Genomic DNA, 16,045 nt, shown 5'->3' on the forward strand with positions numbered 1-16,045 from the left:
TGCCCTCCGCTGGACTCTTTCCAATTTCTCCACATCCTTCTTGTAGTGTGGGGCCCAAAACTGGACACAGTACTCCAGATGAGGCCTCACTAATGTCGAATAGAGGGGAATGCTCACATCCCTTGATCTGCTGGCAATGCTCCTACTTATACAGCCCAAAATCCCATTAGCCTTCTTGGCAACAGGGCACACTGTCAGCTCATATCCAGCTTCTCGTCCACTGTAACCCCTAGGTCCTTTTCTGCAGAACTGCTGCCTCGTCACTCGGTCCCTAGTCTGTAGCAGCTCCTGCCCGCCGGCAGGCCTGCCGATCAGCACCTCCCCCTCCCTCCCTGTGCCTCCTGTCTGCCGTGATCAGCTGTTTCACAGTATACAGGAGGCTCTGGGGTAGAGAAGGGAGGAGAAAGAGTGCAGCAGGCTCAGGGAAGGGGGCCTTGGGATAAGGGGAAGAGTGGGGGCAGGGCCTGAGGTTAAGCAGTGGAAAGTTGGCACCTGTAGCTCCAGCCCTGGAGTCAGCACCTATGCAAGGAGCTGCATATTAACTTCTGAAGAGCTGCATGTGGCTCCGGAGCCACAGCTTGGCCACCCTTGTCCTAGAGAAAAAGTTTAGAACAGAACAGAGAAACTGCAGGCAGTGCAAGTGGACCCTCACATACACCCAGGAGAGGGAATTGAACCGCTCTGTTGCTAGACAGCTACAGGTGTGAAACCTGCACCCCGGACCACTCAGGGTCCCCAAGACAAGGAATCACAACCCACTCTGACCTATAAAAAGCACTGATAACCATCGCTAACTATAGGGAGGGTCGTGCAAGGCTTGTGGAAAGAAACTATCCTGCACCTGCACTGATTGTTTATCTCACAGTTGGACTCATCCCTTGAAAACAGGTTTCCTTTCTCCTGTGAGGAAAAAGTAGAAGGGTTGTCTAACTGTGGAACAAGTAGGCACTTGTTTCTCTAAAGCCAAGTGACAAAGGATCTGGGGATACTGCACAACGTCTATGCTCTCCCCTATTCCTATATTAAACTGTGTGATACATATGCTGGCTAGAGTCAGAGACAAGTGCAGATTTTATAGTTTGGCAACATTACAGTTTAACACTGTCCAGGAGCAGCCAGCATGCTTTGGGAGCTAATTCTCACGCACAGCACTGCCCAAATTGGTCGAAAAGCCTGATACTAAATCAGTGATGAATGGGATAAAATGGCTTCTTCATTTATTACCCTGCAATTAGCAGGAAAAAAAAATGTTTCGTGAGCCCTTATGAAAGGCCTTGTGTTGTGTTGTTCATTGAATTACAAATAGGTGCACTTCACTGTAGTATGTGACTTCTTTACAATGATTACAGAATTTATCACCATATGATCCATCTGTAGTGGGAAAATATTAGAATATCCCTTTTAGAGAGAAGGGATACAGACTTCGACAGATTAAAATCTTGCCTTGATTACAGACACAACTTCTTCCGCTGACAGATGTCAAGCAAAGAGATCCCATTCCACTACCTTGGGAAAAGCACCAGTTCTTCCCTCGGCTGAAAGCTTTCTTAGAAAAAGATCTTCTTAATGACTGCCATCACACTTACTGAGATAACTGGACCTACAAGTTACCCAAATTGTCAGCTCAACTGTAGAAAGCAGTTGAAAGTTTAGACAGTGTCACAATAACCTTTAATAATAAATGTTGAAGGGAAAAGCTGAAAAGGGGAGACAGACAGCCTGAATGAGTCCAAACAAAAAAGCCTCCTGATATAACTTAAGGACTGTGTTAAGATCGTGGCTGGGAAACAAGAAAAGTGTGGAACTAAAAAAATGGACCAAAAATGTGCAGAAAATAGGCCGAACCAGTGAACAGAATAACGAGGGAATGGGCTATTCCACCCATCACCCCTTTGAGGGCTTCTTAGAGAAAGAAAGACTTGGTGGTGGGAGGGGATATGGCTGGATGAAGGAAGAAGCTGTCTGTCAACCACCACTGCAGGAAGCTTTACAATCATGGTTGCCACCCTTGCTGTCTCCTGGGATCCAACGTGACACCATTTTCCTGTCCTTGTGCTAATCCTGAGAAATGTCCTGACCAGACTGGGCCAGAGAAGGGGAGGGAGATGACATCAATGCGCGCACACACAGCCCTCAATACAAGCTTGTCAGGTCTCGAAGTGGCTTAACAAGACAATGAGCCAGGCTTATGTTTCTCCAGCAGTCAGGCTGCAAGTGAAAGTCAACCCCAGAGGCAGAACCTCAGTTTCTATCTTTGCTGTTCTTTGTTTTTTCTTTCTTATGTGGGTCTTGTTTTGTGTTTTTGAAAAAGGGACCAGACCTTAACAACAACAACCACTTCAGTCCATCTCCTCTAACTTTTTTTCTTCTCCCCCAGAAAAAGAACAGCTATAACCCTGTAAGAAATGTGGGGGTTGGGGAGAGGTCATCTCTTCTAAAAACATGATTTTTAATGGCATGTTTGCCATGGTACTAAGCAGGCTGAGGTCTCTGTATAAAAAACTCTCAACTTTGTTGATGGTTGTGTTAACTTTTCAGGTCTTTTATTCCATGTAATTTAATACTCCATACCAAACACCTGCTACCAAACTTATGCCCTCCACAACCAGGAAGTCAGGCAACTATAGCACGAGCTAACTTTCCAAACTCCTCAACACTTTCCTCAAAGAGTCTCCTCCTCTGTGGACTGGCCCCAGCTGGGACACAGACATGCTGAGCAGTGGGTTAGAAAAGCTCCCAATTTCCGCTCAGGATTTCCTCTGTATCTGCTATAAGGATTTCCTGTAACAAACCCGATTCCAGGCTCAATTTGAGAGACGGTTTGCTCAGCCTTGAAATAAAAGATCATGGGCCAATGGCAGGCAGGACGGGACATTCTCTGTCTGTGTGTTCACTCAGAAGAATTTTTACACACTTTCTGAATGAGATACACTATACTATGTTGTCATTTGCTGACTACTCAACAAACAGCTGTGGCGTGTTCATGGCCCAAGAATCAGCTTTGTTCCATAGACTGAGGACACATTGGGATTCCCTTTCCACTGGGGAGCACACGATTTGGGAGTTCTGTTTTATTAGTAAAAAAAAAAAAAAAAAAAAATCCTACTAATGTATAAAGAGCAATCTAAGAACAGCCCGTCATCCGCACAGGAGCACCCGAGGAGGTGGAATTAAGCCACTCTGTGGCTAGACAGTTATTGGTTTGAAATCTAAACCAGACCACTGAGGATCACAGAAAAAAAAAAGTTCAGTGCCTGCCAAGTGATACACAATACAGACAAACTCTTGTAACTGGAAGCAGCACAGTTCAGGCAGAAGGAATTGTTCAGTCCCTTTTCTGTGTGTGTAATTGCTAGTTGGTATTTTCATTCCAAAGCAGGTGTGTAATGGGAGAACAAAAGAAGTAAAAGGTAAGGCTGACTGATTCAGGAAAGATTAGGCTCTAATTTGCATTAGTCATGGTGGCAAAGGCTCCTGGGATACTGAATACCTGTCATGCTCTCTCCTTACCCCTTTTAAACTATGTGATACAGAGTGGCAGGAGTCAAATGCCTATGCAGCTTTTCAGAGTGGGATGTTGTAGATTTATGAGAGCCAGGAGCTACTAGCATGTTTTGGAACTAAATTCCTACCCCCCTGCCACCACACGCACACATACACACACCTCTTCTCCAGCTTCTGCTGCTGTTTTGTGAATGGTACCTAAATCCACTTGTGAATCCTCCACCTTTTTTGCAGGGGCGGGGGGGGATGAAACGATTGGGCAAACTCTTGTCAAATTTGCAAATAGTTTAGGGCTGACAGAAACTGCAGAAACTGCATTTTTTGCTGAATAAACTATTGTTGGGGGGGGCGGTGAAGGAAAGCCCAGTTCTAACTGGGAACCCTTCTTAAAAGGTTTTGTGTTCTTTTTATTTATGGAGACATTCAGAGATGCCCTTCACAGGAGCATCTGACCTGTGTTGCTGAATTTACCTCATCAGGGCTTTGCGTACAAAATGCAAAATGACAGCAACATTACAATACCCATTTTACTGAGAGAGGGAACAGATAAACAGAGGTATAGTGTCTTTCCTTGGTTACAGAATAATCCTATTCCAGAGGCAGGTGTCAAAGAAAGACCTATTCCACTATCTGAGCGAAATTACCCTGGGCTGAATGCTGTAGCAGCCACCTTCTTAACCAACACTGGTTATTGAATCAGTAATATCCAGGACTAAAGTAAAGATTAACCACTGTTGGAGTTGAAGCCCCAGGACTTTTAGCAATACCTTCTCACAGTTTCCTGTCTTCGATGGTTTGGACAGATGGGGCCACTGACACACTGAGAAGTGCATTAGAAAAGCTCAGAATTTTAAGACCGGATTTCCTGTAACAAACCCAACACCACACTCTAAGGTGCCACTGGACTCTTTGTTGTTTACACTAAGAAAAGGTTTCCTGTGTCTTGAATGAAAGAGCCTGAGCAAAGGGCAGGCAGGTCAGAACACTCTCTGTCTGTGTCTTTCCTTGGACGGGACACAACACTGTCTAGATATGGTTTTATGTAAGAAGGGCTGCTTACCTAACGCTGACACACAAAATCCTGAAGTGTTGCTTTGTGTCTAATCTACAACTACAAGGGGCATGTTTCCTTCATTGATGGCACAATCATGAGCTGCTTTCCACAAACATTGGACAGGGAAATCTTCTCTTGCAGTGGGAGGTAGCTGATTTGGGAGCAGTTTTCTCAGAGAGGAAAGCCCTCTAAATGGAGGATGGAACACCCGCTGAGACAGAAGGTCTGTCTGGCACACGGAAAACACCCAAGTGAGGGAACTGAACCACTGTGTCGGTAGACAGCTATGACCCTGAAACAGGCAACACATAGATCTGAACCTCATTTAGGCAGCAAAATGCATCACTCAGCACACATTATAAGACCCAATAGAGACCAGATCTTGTCTCTTATCACTATATAACCCATATATAAGGAACTGTCTTGCTTCTGTGTTGAGTGCGTAGTTTCCTTTTGGCATGATCCCTTGAATTCCGGTTTCCTTCCCCCTGTGAGGCGTAAGAGGAATGGATGGCTGAAAGAGTAGGCTCTAATTTGCCTCCAGCATGGTGAGAGAACACCCTGGGATATTGAACAGCTGCCATTCTCTCTCCTTATCCATTGTTAGGGTGATGCATACAGTAGCTAAAATCAGAGATGACAGCTGATTATCAGAGTGTAGTATTGCAGATCTGAAAAGCCCAGGTGCTGCCAGCAAGTTTTGGCATCTAATTCCCACACACAGCATTTCCCATATTGGCTGGGGGGGAACAGCCAAAAAACTGAAAAACTGACTGACTGAGGAAACATTTTGCTCTAATTTGTGTTAAGAAGGAGACAAGGAATCCCAGAATATTGAACAAGAGCCATATATTATCTTAATCAAATCTCTAGATGCCTTATACAGAGCTGGAATCAGAGATCAGTGCAGTTTTGTACTCCCAAAAGTTGGGAATTGCTGTTTGGACTGGGCACTGAAGATTTACTTGAACCAGGAACTGTTTGGCCAGAGAAGAACAGTGATACTAAACTAATTAGAATGCAGATAAAATGGCTTCTTCACTCTTCTCCTGGCAGCAGAAACAACTAAAGGACCATTGTGAGTATTGCTTAAAGCTTGTGTTCTATTCAACTCACCAGTTAATGCTATGGTGTCCTTCACATGCATATTCCTTTACTCAGGAGGTAAAGGTCATCTTGCAAAGCTCCTCTTCCTAGAGAGATTCTCAAAAGGGAGGACAGAATTCTCAGTCATGCAGCATGAGCCTTTGGTACCACAACTTCACCCAGGAGGTAGAATTGAACCATGCTGTTGTCACAGAGCCAAAGGTTTGAAGCCTGCACCTCAGAACACTGAGGGTCACCGGAGCAGAAAAAGCTATTGCACACCAAACTATACAAAGTATGACAAAACACACCGATTTCCAGTGCAGCTCTATACACTGCTAGAAAGGTACCATCCTGGCCCAGTGCTAGGAGTTATTGCCGCTTGGAATCATGTTTCTTAAACAGATTTCCTTTCTCCCACGAGGAATAAATGAAAGGGCTGGTGGAAGGAGGAAAAAGTGGATTCCAATTTGCGGCCAGCCTGCTTGCAAAGGTTCCCGGCGTACTGCCATATTCTCTCCTCGTCCAGAATTAAACTGTTTGCTACAATGGCTTGAGTCAGAAATTAGTGCATATTTTCAGAATGGGGTCCTGGTTTAAAAAATCCAGGAACTGTCAGCTTATTTTGGGAGGAAGCCTCCCCCCTGATTTCTCCCCATATTTTCTTGTTTCTTCAGAAAAAACACTATAGTACTATACCTACACTAAAGAGAAATGAGACAAAATGGCTTTCCTATTCTCCCTTTTGCAAGAAGCAAACAAGAGACATTATGAGCATTTCTATAAGGCTCTTGTGTTCTGTTTACTGGTCAAGTTACTGATATGGGCCCAGACAGCTTTGGATTCCCTCAAAGATATTCATACTACCTAGTTCTTAAATAGAACTTTTTGTCACTAGATCTCATAGCATTTTATAAAGGTGGTCAGCATAGTTACTCCATTTTACAGAAGGAGAAAATGAGGCTGCGTTAGTAGGACCATTGCCAGCAGATCGATGGAAGTGATTATTCCCCTCTATTCGGCACTGGAGAGGCCTCATCTGGAGCATTGCATCTAGTTTTGGGCCCCCCACTACAGAAAGGAAGTGGACAAATTGGAGACGGTCCAGCAGAGGGCAATGAAAATGATTAGGAGGCTGAGGCACATGACTTATGAGGAGAGGCTGAGGGAACTGGGATTGTTTAGTGTGCAGAAGAGAAGAATGAGGGGGGATTTGATAGCAGACTTCAACTACCTGAAAGGGAGTTCCAAAGAAGATGGATCTAGACTGTTCTCAGTGGTAGCAGTTGACAGAACAAGGAGTAATGGTCTCAAGTTGCAGTGGGGGAGGTTTAGATTGGATATTAGGAAAAACTTTTTCACTAGGAGGGTGATAAAGCACTGGAATGGGTTACTTAGGGAGGTGATGGAATCTCCTTCCTTAGAGGTTTTTAAGGTCCGGCTTGACAAAGCCCTGGCTGGGATGAGTTAGTTGGGTTGGTCCTGCTTTGAGTAGCTGCATTGATGCAGATGTGTCTCCGTAAGCTCTGTAATTTAGATATAGCCTTAGAAGTACATTGCTGTGTCAATGTATGGTGTCCTCCTGGCTCTCATTCATTCCTCAGTATTGTTCTGAAGCACATTCAAATAACCACTGCCTTGTTGGTCAACTCTCATAATATTACCTTGATAATGGCATTTTTCTTATCACCCAGATCCAAGAGCCAATTGAATATATGAGAATTTCAGCTTAAGTTGTTTTTTCAGAGTAAGTTTCTAGCACATGGTCATGGAGAAAAGCTTAAATGTGTGCCCCTTAAAGGTTCACGAACTATACTGCAAAGAGAAAGGGCCAAATACATTATTTCTTTTAACTTTTTTTCATGAACTTTTGGGTCCTGACTTCTGATTTTGGAATAGTTGGGGTTGGCAATACTGGTTATGTCTATATAGCAAGTAAACACCCACAGCTGGCATATGGCCGCTTACTTGGCTGGAGACCAGCCTCTGGTACAACGGGAGGTGGCAGGGTCAGTCCCGTGACTCCAAGTCAGCTTACACAGAGTAGCCACGGGTGTTTAATTGCAGTGTAGATATACCCACTATGATTGTCCCAGCTTTCATATCCTTCTCAAGGCAGGTCTACACTCCAACCTTGCATCGGCAGAGCTGTAACGCTTCTGATGAAGATACGGGGAGGGAGCTCTCCTGTTGGCTTAATAACTCCACCCCCATGAGAGGCGGTAGCTGCGTCGGCAGGAGAATCTGTCCTGCTAACATAGCGCTGTCTACATGAGCAGTTAAGGTTTCTACACACCCCTGTGTGACACAGATATACTGAAGTAAATGTGTAATCTAGACCTGGCCTTAATGATTGTATTTGACAGGAGTGCTGGAGCTTCATGAGGAATGAAAGAAAAAGTAAAGTCAATAAACAAATAAATGCACTTAAAGACATCTGTGGCAGCAAATGTGACGTTCTTCCTATGCGTCTCCTAATTTAGGGCAAAATTCAGATGCCCTTAATCACACTCACCTTGACTAGATGGGATTGTGAGGAAGGACCTAACAAAACTCAGTGAGTGGACAACATGAGGGCAGATGAAATTCAGTGTAGACAAAAATGCAATGTAATGCACCCTGCAGCTCAGACACATTGATGGGTTTCAAATTAACTGTGACCACTCAAGATAAAGATGAAGGCAGGACCATATGGGTCGCTTGATGACAACATCTGCTTACTGTGCAGCGGAAATCATAAAAGCAAACACACTGGCCTATATCAAGAAAGGGACAGAGAATACTGAATATGTTATAATGCCATTACAGGCACGTCTGGTACATTCTTACCTGCACTTTAATCTAGGTACTATAGGCCCATTCCTAGGTTCATGAAGTTGCGTGATGACATCAGACTCTCAGCTTTCATTTAAAAAATATCTGTTTCTAGCCCTCATGGATGCAAAAGGAAGCTTGAAAACGAGAAGTGATGCCTGCCTGAGTCTGGAGCCCAGAGTTCCATGAACTGCCCCATTCATTTAAATTCTGAAATCAGCTCCCATCCCCAAGGTAGTGAGATTCCACGGTGTTAGGGTAAGACTAGATTGCCATCATTCAGCTCTGTTTAGATTTGTGTGTTTAGTTATGGTGACCCCATTTCAAAGGTGTATATTAGAAGCAGAAAGGAAAGAAAGGATATGAAAATAATTAGCAGTACAGCCAGCGATACTATTTCATACGACATTTTTTTTCTTTTCCAAGATGAACCGTCCCAGTCTTTTAATCTCTTTTCATACGGAAGCCGTTCCATACCCTTACTCATTTTTGTTGCCCATGTCTGTACCTTTTCTAATTTTGACATATGTTATTTTGAGATGGGACGACCAGAACTGCATGCAGTTTTGAAGGGGTGGATTCACATAGTGGCATTATGATATTTACTGTCTTATTATCTATCCCATTCCTAATGGTTCCTAACATTTTGTTAGCTTCTTTGACTGTCGAGGCGCACTGAGCGGACGTTTTCAGAGAACTAGCCACAATGACTCCCAGATCTCTTTCTTGAGTAGTGACAGTTAATTTAGACCCCACCACTTTGTGTGTACAGTTAGGAGTACGTTCTCCACTATGAATTATTTTGCATGTATCAACATATAATTTCATCTACCATTTTGTTGCCTAATCACCCAGTTTTGCAAGATCCCTTTATAACACTTCTCGGTCTGCTTGAGACTTAACTATCATGAGTAATTTCATTTCATCTGCAAACTTTGCCACCTTACTGTTTTCCCCTCTCTATTCAAAATAGACTGATAGATTTTTCTTTCCAGAGTCAGAAGAAACAATAAAGATCTGTACAGTAGATGGACTGAATGCACTTGTTCAAGACACTGCAGTAAAAACACAAAACTGACATTTAAAAAAAACATACCACGCTTCTCCCTTCCCTCTACATTGACATTTGTTGCCGATTACAATTTTCCACCTGGAAGGATCAGATTATATAACATGAGCTAGAATCCTTGACGCTTTGCCCCTCTCCTGGAATGTGCATCTGAATATATTTATGTTCTATGTGCCAGTTAAGCTTTCTCATAATCTTCCAAGGCGGCAAAATAAATATATAATAAAATATCGATGTGATTCACCTGGAGGCGTCTTTCCCCAGCCCCTCATTGACAATAATAAAAGGTGCCAGAGGCAGAATTCAGTCACGGTAACCTGTCCTATTGATTTAAAGGAAAGAAACTATAATACAGGAAGTGTTATTTCCTCAAGAGTCTACAAGAGACAATTAGACAAGTGTCCGATTTGTCCCTCCCAACTGTTGGCAAATGGAGATGTGCAACCAGACACAGCTACAGCCTGAAGTGGAAATGGCCTATCCTATTAAGCGTACTTCTAGACGAACATTTTGATTTGCTTTTCCTAGGGGCTAGTCGAAATGGAATCTGTCAGCACAGTGTGTGAGTCATGGCAGAAATGAAGCCTGCCTTTATGCAATTAGTGTTGATACCAGTCTTTAGCACTCTGCCGTAAAGGCTAGAGACCTGACTAGAGTAGTCTGCAGCAGATCTGCGCAATCTGCGACATTACCTGAAAGAGGCCCTGGGGGCAGCTTTTTGCTACATAACTTGCATCTGCTGAATTGCATAATAGAGTAGGGGCAGCACAAATCATCAACACAATCTGGGGAGATGCTGTAGCGAGGTATAGTTTGCTCGCTGTCACTGTCGCATTCCTAAAAGACATTGTGCAACATGATGAACAACCCCCCACTCCAACACAATGGAATCTGGGATGATTTAAGGCTCTGTTTAATTACACTACAAATTACTTACTTGCTCGTTCACATCAAGGGAGAGCACATTTCCAGCACAGCCAATGGGAAAGATGGTGCAGTGCCACGTGATTTAATACATAAAAGGTATCGGCCATGGGATTCCTTGCACGCTGCTTTGCAAATGAATCACACTTTGTTCCAGAGCTCTGGACACTTAACATTCAGATGGCTCCAGAGTGGATGTGCAATTTATGCTCTTCACACATATCAGCTCACAGGTGAGGAGTATGTAACTGCTGTCATAGGGACTACTCAGTGATTCTTACTCTTTCATCACTCAGGCATTTAGATGCTGCTTACAAATTACAGGCTATGGCTTTCTGAATATTTACTTATTTTTAAAACAAGTGGGAAATACTAGATCTGAGACCCATCTCACGTTACTGTTACACAATTAAAAAAATGTCATTTAGAAGCTTCGTTAAAAAAAAAAAGTTTTATCTGGATACCTATCAGGTTAATTACTTTCAACATATTCATGAACTTGTCACTGACTGGTGAAATATGGACCATCACAAAAGTAGCAATGGCAACAAAATATACCCCAAAGACAATACATGTGTAAGTGCTTTATTATTTAAATATGGCACATATAGAAGATTTTCTTTCTATTAAAGCAGCAAACAGTACTGTGGCACCTTATAGACTAACAGACGTATTGGAGCATGAGCTTTCGTGGGTGAATACCCACTTCGTCTATTAAAAAACCTAAGGAAATTCACACTTAAGTAACTTCATTTAATGTTAGTTAAAGCTGTTCTCACAGCACTCACTGGGGAGGTGGGAGAGACAGGACCAAGTCCCCTTACTCCAAAGAACTTTTTAATTATTTATTTATTTAGCCACCATGGAATAGCTTTAACAGCAGAGATTGAGGGAGCTCCACATCAGAATGTCCCATAGCCCAGTGATTAAAGCAGCCACCTGAGAGGTAGGAAATACCCGTTCAAATCCCTTCAAACTAGAGAAGGGACTTGAACTGAGGGTCTCCCAGCTGAGTACCCTCCCTTCTAGGCTAAAAGCTTTGAGGGAGGCCATTGACATCCTCCTCTCTCTCCTTCCCCCTCCCCAGGTTTGTATTAAATGTATAAGCACTGTGAGAGACCCAGACTAGTGGGGTACAGGAGTCTGGTAGAGGGCAAATATACTGGTCACTGGATGAGTAGTTTTCTGTTCCCTGAGTGACCAGGGCAGGGGCTGCACTAGAGTAATCAGGAACCTGCTAGAACCAATTAAGGCAGACAGGCTGATTAGAACACCTGCAGCCAATCAAGGCAGGCTAATCAGGGCACTTGGGTTTAAAAAGGAGCTCACTCCAGTCAGGCAAGGAGGACCCAGAGAAAAGGAAGTGTGTGTGAGGAGCTGGGAGCAAGAGGCACAAGGAGCTGAGAGTGAGAGGGTGTGCTGTGGTGCTGGAGGACTAAGGAGTACAAGCGTTATCAGACACCAGGTTCTGTGATGAGGATAAAGAAGGTGTTTGAAGGAGGCCTTGGGGAAGTAGCCCAGGGAGTTGTAGCTGTCATACAGCTGTTACAAGAGGCACTATATACAGCTGTGATCCACAGGGCCCTGGGCTGGATCCCGGAGTAGAGGGCAGGCCTGGGTTCCCCCAAACCTTCCAACTCCTGATCTGACAGAGAAGTTGATCCAGACTGTGGGGAAGATCACTGAGGTGAGCAAATCTGCCAATAAACGCAGGACCCACCAAGGTAGAGAAGGAACTTTGTCACAGCACCTAATGCCAAGAGAGGGTTTGCAGCTGAGGAGCTCTAGTAGAGGTGAATGTCACCCTGCAGCCTTGATTCAGGTATTGATCTTTGAGAGCGGCAGGTCTCAACATGCACGCCTCTGCTTGGCATCTCCAATTGGCTATTTTAGGTGAGGCACAGCCTATCATGCTGTTTTTTGTGAATCCCATTCTGAGTCACCCCTCTCTCCTCATTCAGTGTACATGGATCCAGGGTTCCAGACTCAGGCTTTGTGAATCCCTGGGATTTTTCCAGACACCTATAAGTTAGGCAAGGTGATGCTTCAGCATGAATCTCGCCCCTGGAGTCTTCCTCTTACGCTGAGTTCCCATATAATGCTGTGCAAGTCACTTACACCCAACTTTTCACAGGTGGTTACTACTGCATGTACTTAATTTGTTTTCCTTACCTGCGTGTATTATAATGCATGAATTATACACGCAAGGAGGACTAATTAAGGTTGCAGTGACAATGTTCATTCTCGTGTTTCCTAATTTGACAGCGCTTGACATTGACCCTTTTAAATCCTTAACTTTGCATTTCCTAATATTGTGATTTAGTTTATTGATCAGAGGGGTAACCGTGTTAGTCTGGATCTATAAAAGCAGCAAAGAATCCTGTGGCACCTTATAGACTAACAGACATTTTGGAGCATGAGCTTCGTGGGTGAATGAGATGCATCCGACGAAGTGGGTATTCACCCACAAAAGCTCATGCTCCAAAATGTCTATTAGTCTATAAGGTGCCACAGGATTCTTTGCTGCTAGTTTATTGATGAGAGCAACCTTAACTAATATTGAAGCAAGTTTTCTGCTTGTGGATTTGTAGTATAGTGCTACCTGGAGATCCCAGCTGAGATTGGAAATCCCATGTTTCAAAGTGCTCTTACATATATATGCTGAAAGATAGTCCCTACTGCTGCAGAATTTACATTCTAAGCAGACAAGACACAGAAAGTGTGGGAGTGGAAACAGAGGCACAGAGAGATAAAATGAGTTTCCCAAGGTCACACAGCAAAACAGTGGCAGAGCCATTAATAGACCCCACATCTTTTGAGTCCCAGTCTAGTGCTCTAGCTACTGGAGAACAGTGATGCTCAACATAGCCATTTCCATCAGCAGAGTGGATAAAACTTCTTCCCCCTTCCTCCTGTTAGGTCAGGGTTCAAGCTCATTTGAGATCCTAGAGTTTGATGTTCTCATCTCAAAACCTGGTGGCTGGCATATAATTTGGCATTAATTCTGCATAGCCGTTAAGAGGCAGGTGTAGTGAGATGTTCTTCTGGGAGATAGGTGGCTGGTCTTTCAAGGTAAAAGCAGAGGTTGCCAGAAGGACATCATAGAAGAACTTACCCTTCTGCAATTTAATGACTCCTAGAGACAAATCAGACATCAGCTCTCACAATCACCAGTCCTCTTACTCCTCAGTAGTCACTGAGAATGTTCACACCATGCCGCAAAGGAAGGCAATCTATTTACCACATGCTTGAGCATGCACTGACAGTAACATCCCTGTAAAGCAGCTCAGCGTCGTCTGCAGTAATATTGACATTTCAGGGCAGATACGTGATGACTCATCTAAGCCGCACATGGCAAGTGGCCTTATTGCTAATTTTATCGGAGAGCGGCTGTGTGCAGTTTTAGGTGATTTGTGCTGAATTTGGCTTGAATGTGATTCATACTCAATGGTCCAAAATAATCGTAAATTCAAATAGTAATGGAGAGTGGGCTCATTTTCTTTGTGTCTGCTGAATGTGGGCACCCATTAGCATTATCAGGTTCATTGTACTGAGAAGCCAATATCTGCGTGCGAAATGGCATTGGGGCGATGTAGGACTGCTCTGAGTTCAGCTCTATTATTTTCAGTTATAGACAATCACTCCTAATGCCACCTAATTCTCCACACTTGTTAGGCCTGCAAAAGTCATGACATACTAAGAAAGAGTCACTGCGTTGCTTTATTGGAATATAGACACTTGTGGCTGGCATCAAGTGAGTCTCTGCTGAGCGTGATGATGGTGATCTTTCCTCTGCTACTCGGTGTGAGGAAGGGTGAACAATTGGGTCTCAAATGTGCCAGCCTGACCACTGCTGTGTTTTAATGGGGCCATTATAGGCAGAGAGCAGGGGATTTAAAGCAAGAAAATAGAAGTGGAGAGAAGCGTAGAATAAGAAAGGGGTCTTGGGGAAGAGATAAAAGGAGCCAGAAACAAGAAGCGTGGAGAATAAAAGTAGGCGCTAGGGAGAAAAAGATGGGGTGGGGTGGAGGGAAGGAGATTGGGGCAGCAGGGATGTAGGTGGGGAAGATGAGGGAAAATGGGAGGAAGGAAAAGAGAGATGGGAGAATATGAGAAACCAAAGACACAAAGGAAGAAAGAGAGAAAATAGAAATGACAGAAAGCAAGTGATTTCTCTGACTGCAGTCAGAAAGAAAGGAAACAACAGAAAAGATGTTGTCTTGCACGTACCAATTATAAAAGCAGTGTCAAAAGCTTAATACAATTCCTAGGGGTGGGGGAAGGTGTTGGGTGGGGGGTTGGGAGGGGCAAAGAGACATGGAGGTCATCCAATAGGAATGAATGATAAATGGCTCAAACACAGTCATAATTGTTATCAGATCTGCCTACTAGCATCCTGGAGTTCTGCTAACTGCAAGTGCTTGTTGCAGTTTGATTAGACAACTGTACTCTTGCTGAGTTCCACTCCATGGCAAAACAGAACATACCACTGCGTTAGGGTGTCCCCGAGCACAGGTGGAGAAAGGGTTAATGTGGGCCTGAGAGACCAATTATCTCATCTCCTTGCACCTGAAGGGTGAGCCAGACCCAGTGAAAGAAGAGCCCCACCTGGGGGGAAGAATTGAGTGGTTTCTAGGAAGAAAGAAGGCCCAGTGTGGAAGGTGGCAGCAGGGAGAGGGGAAGAATTCTATAGTCCTTTTCTGGACAGTGAAGCTATTTCAGGAGGATGTGTATACCTGAGCCTGATGGTAAAGGAGAGTAGAGGTGAAAGTGACCTCTGAAGTGGGCCTGAGAGAAGGCCAACCCACAGGCAGACAGACTTGGGGGTCAAAGGGAGTTGACAATGCAGAGTAGGGCCCAGACTCCAGCAAGCTCACCTTTGAGAGTCAGTGCTGTGCAGAAGAATGGAACGGTGGGGAGGATCCAGGAGGGATAAAAAAATTGAGCCTGAGAAAAGGGCAGAAGTTGCTTTTGTTGTGTTTGGGCTTTGAGTTTGGTTGTAAGACTCCGGGGAGAAGCTCTGGGCCCTCTGCTCAGATGGAAGAGTGGAACGGAAATGGAGCACTGGAGGAATGGAAGGTGTCAGACTGATGCCTAGCATTGCATTAGATGCTGTCCATGTGGGGTGCTGAGACCCTAGGAATAGGGAGACTTTAAAGTGACCTGTCCTCAGGCCTAAATGATGAGAAGAGAGATCACTGCAGGGCCAGAGCAGTGGTCATCATGGAGCTCAAGGTGACAAATGAGATGCTGCATCATGCTCAGCCATGAGGGAGAGTGCTTGTGGCAGGTATGCTCTTCTACAGACACCCTGCGCTCTAAAACACTGTAGCAACAATTGCAAGAACCCTAGATTTCCGAAAAGCAGACTGACCCTGGACTTCAGAAAAGCAGACTTTGACTCCCTCTGGGAACCGATGGGCAGGATCCCCTGGGAGAATAACATGAGGGGGAAAAGAATTCAGGAGAGCTGACTGTATTTTAAAGACTCCTTATTGAGGTTGCAGGAACAAACCATCTCGATGTGTAGAAAGAATAGTAAATATTGCAGGTGACCAGCTCAGTTTAACAGTGAAATCCTTGCTGATCTTAAA

This window comes from Chelonoidis abingdonii, chromosome 5 (genome assembly GCF_003597395.2).
Source record: "Chelonoidis abingdonii isolate Lonesome George chromosome 5, CheloAbing_2.0, whole genome shotgun sequence".
In the NCBI taxonomy this organism is placed as follows: domain Eukaryota; kingdom Metazoa; phylum Chordata; order Testudines; family Testudinidae; genus Chelonoidis; species Chelonoidis abingdonii.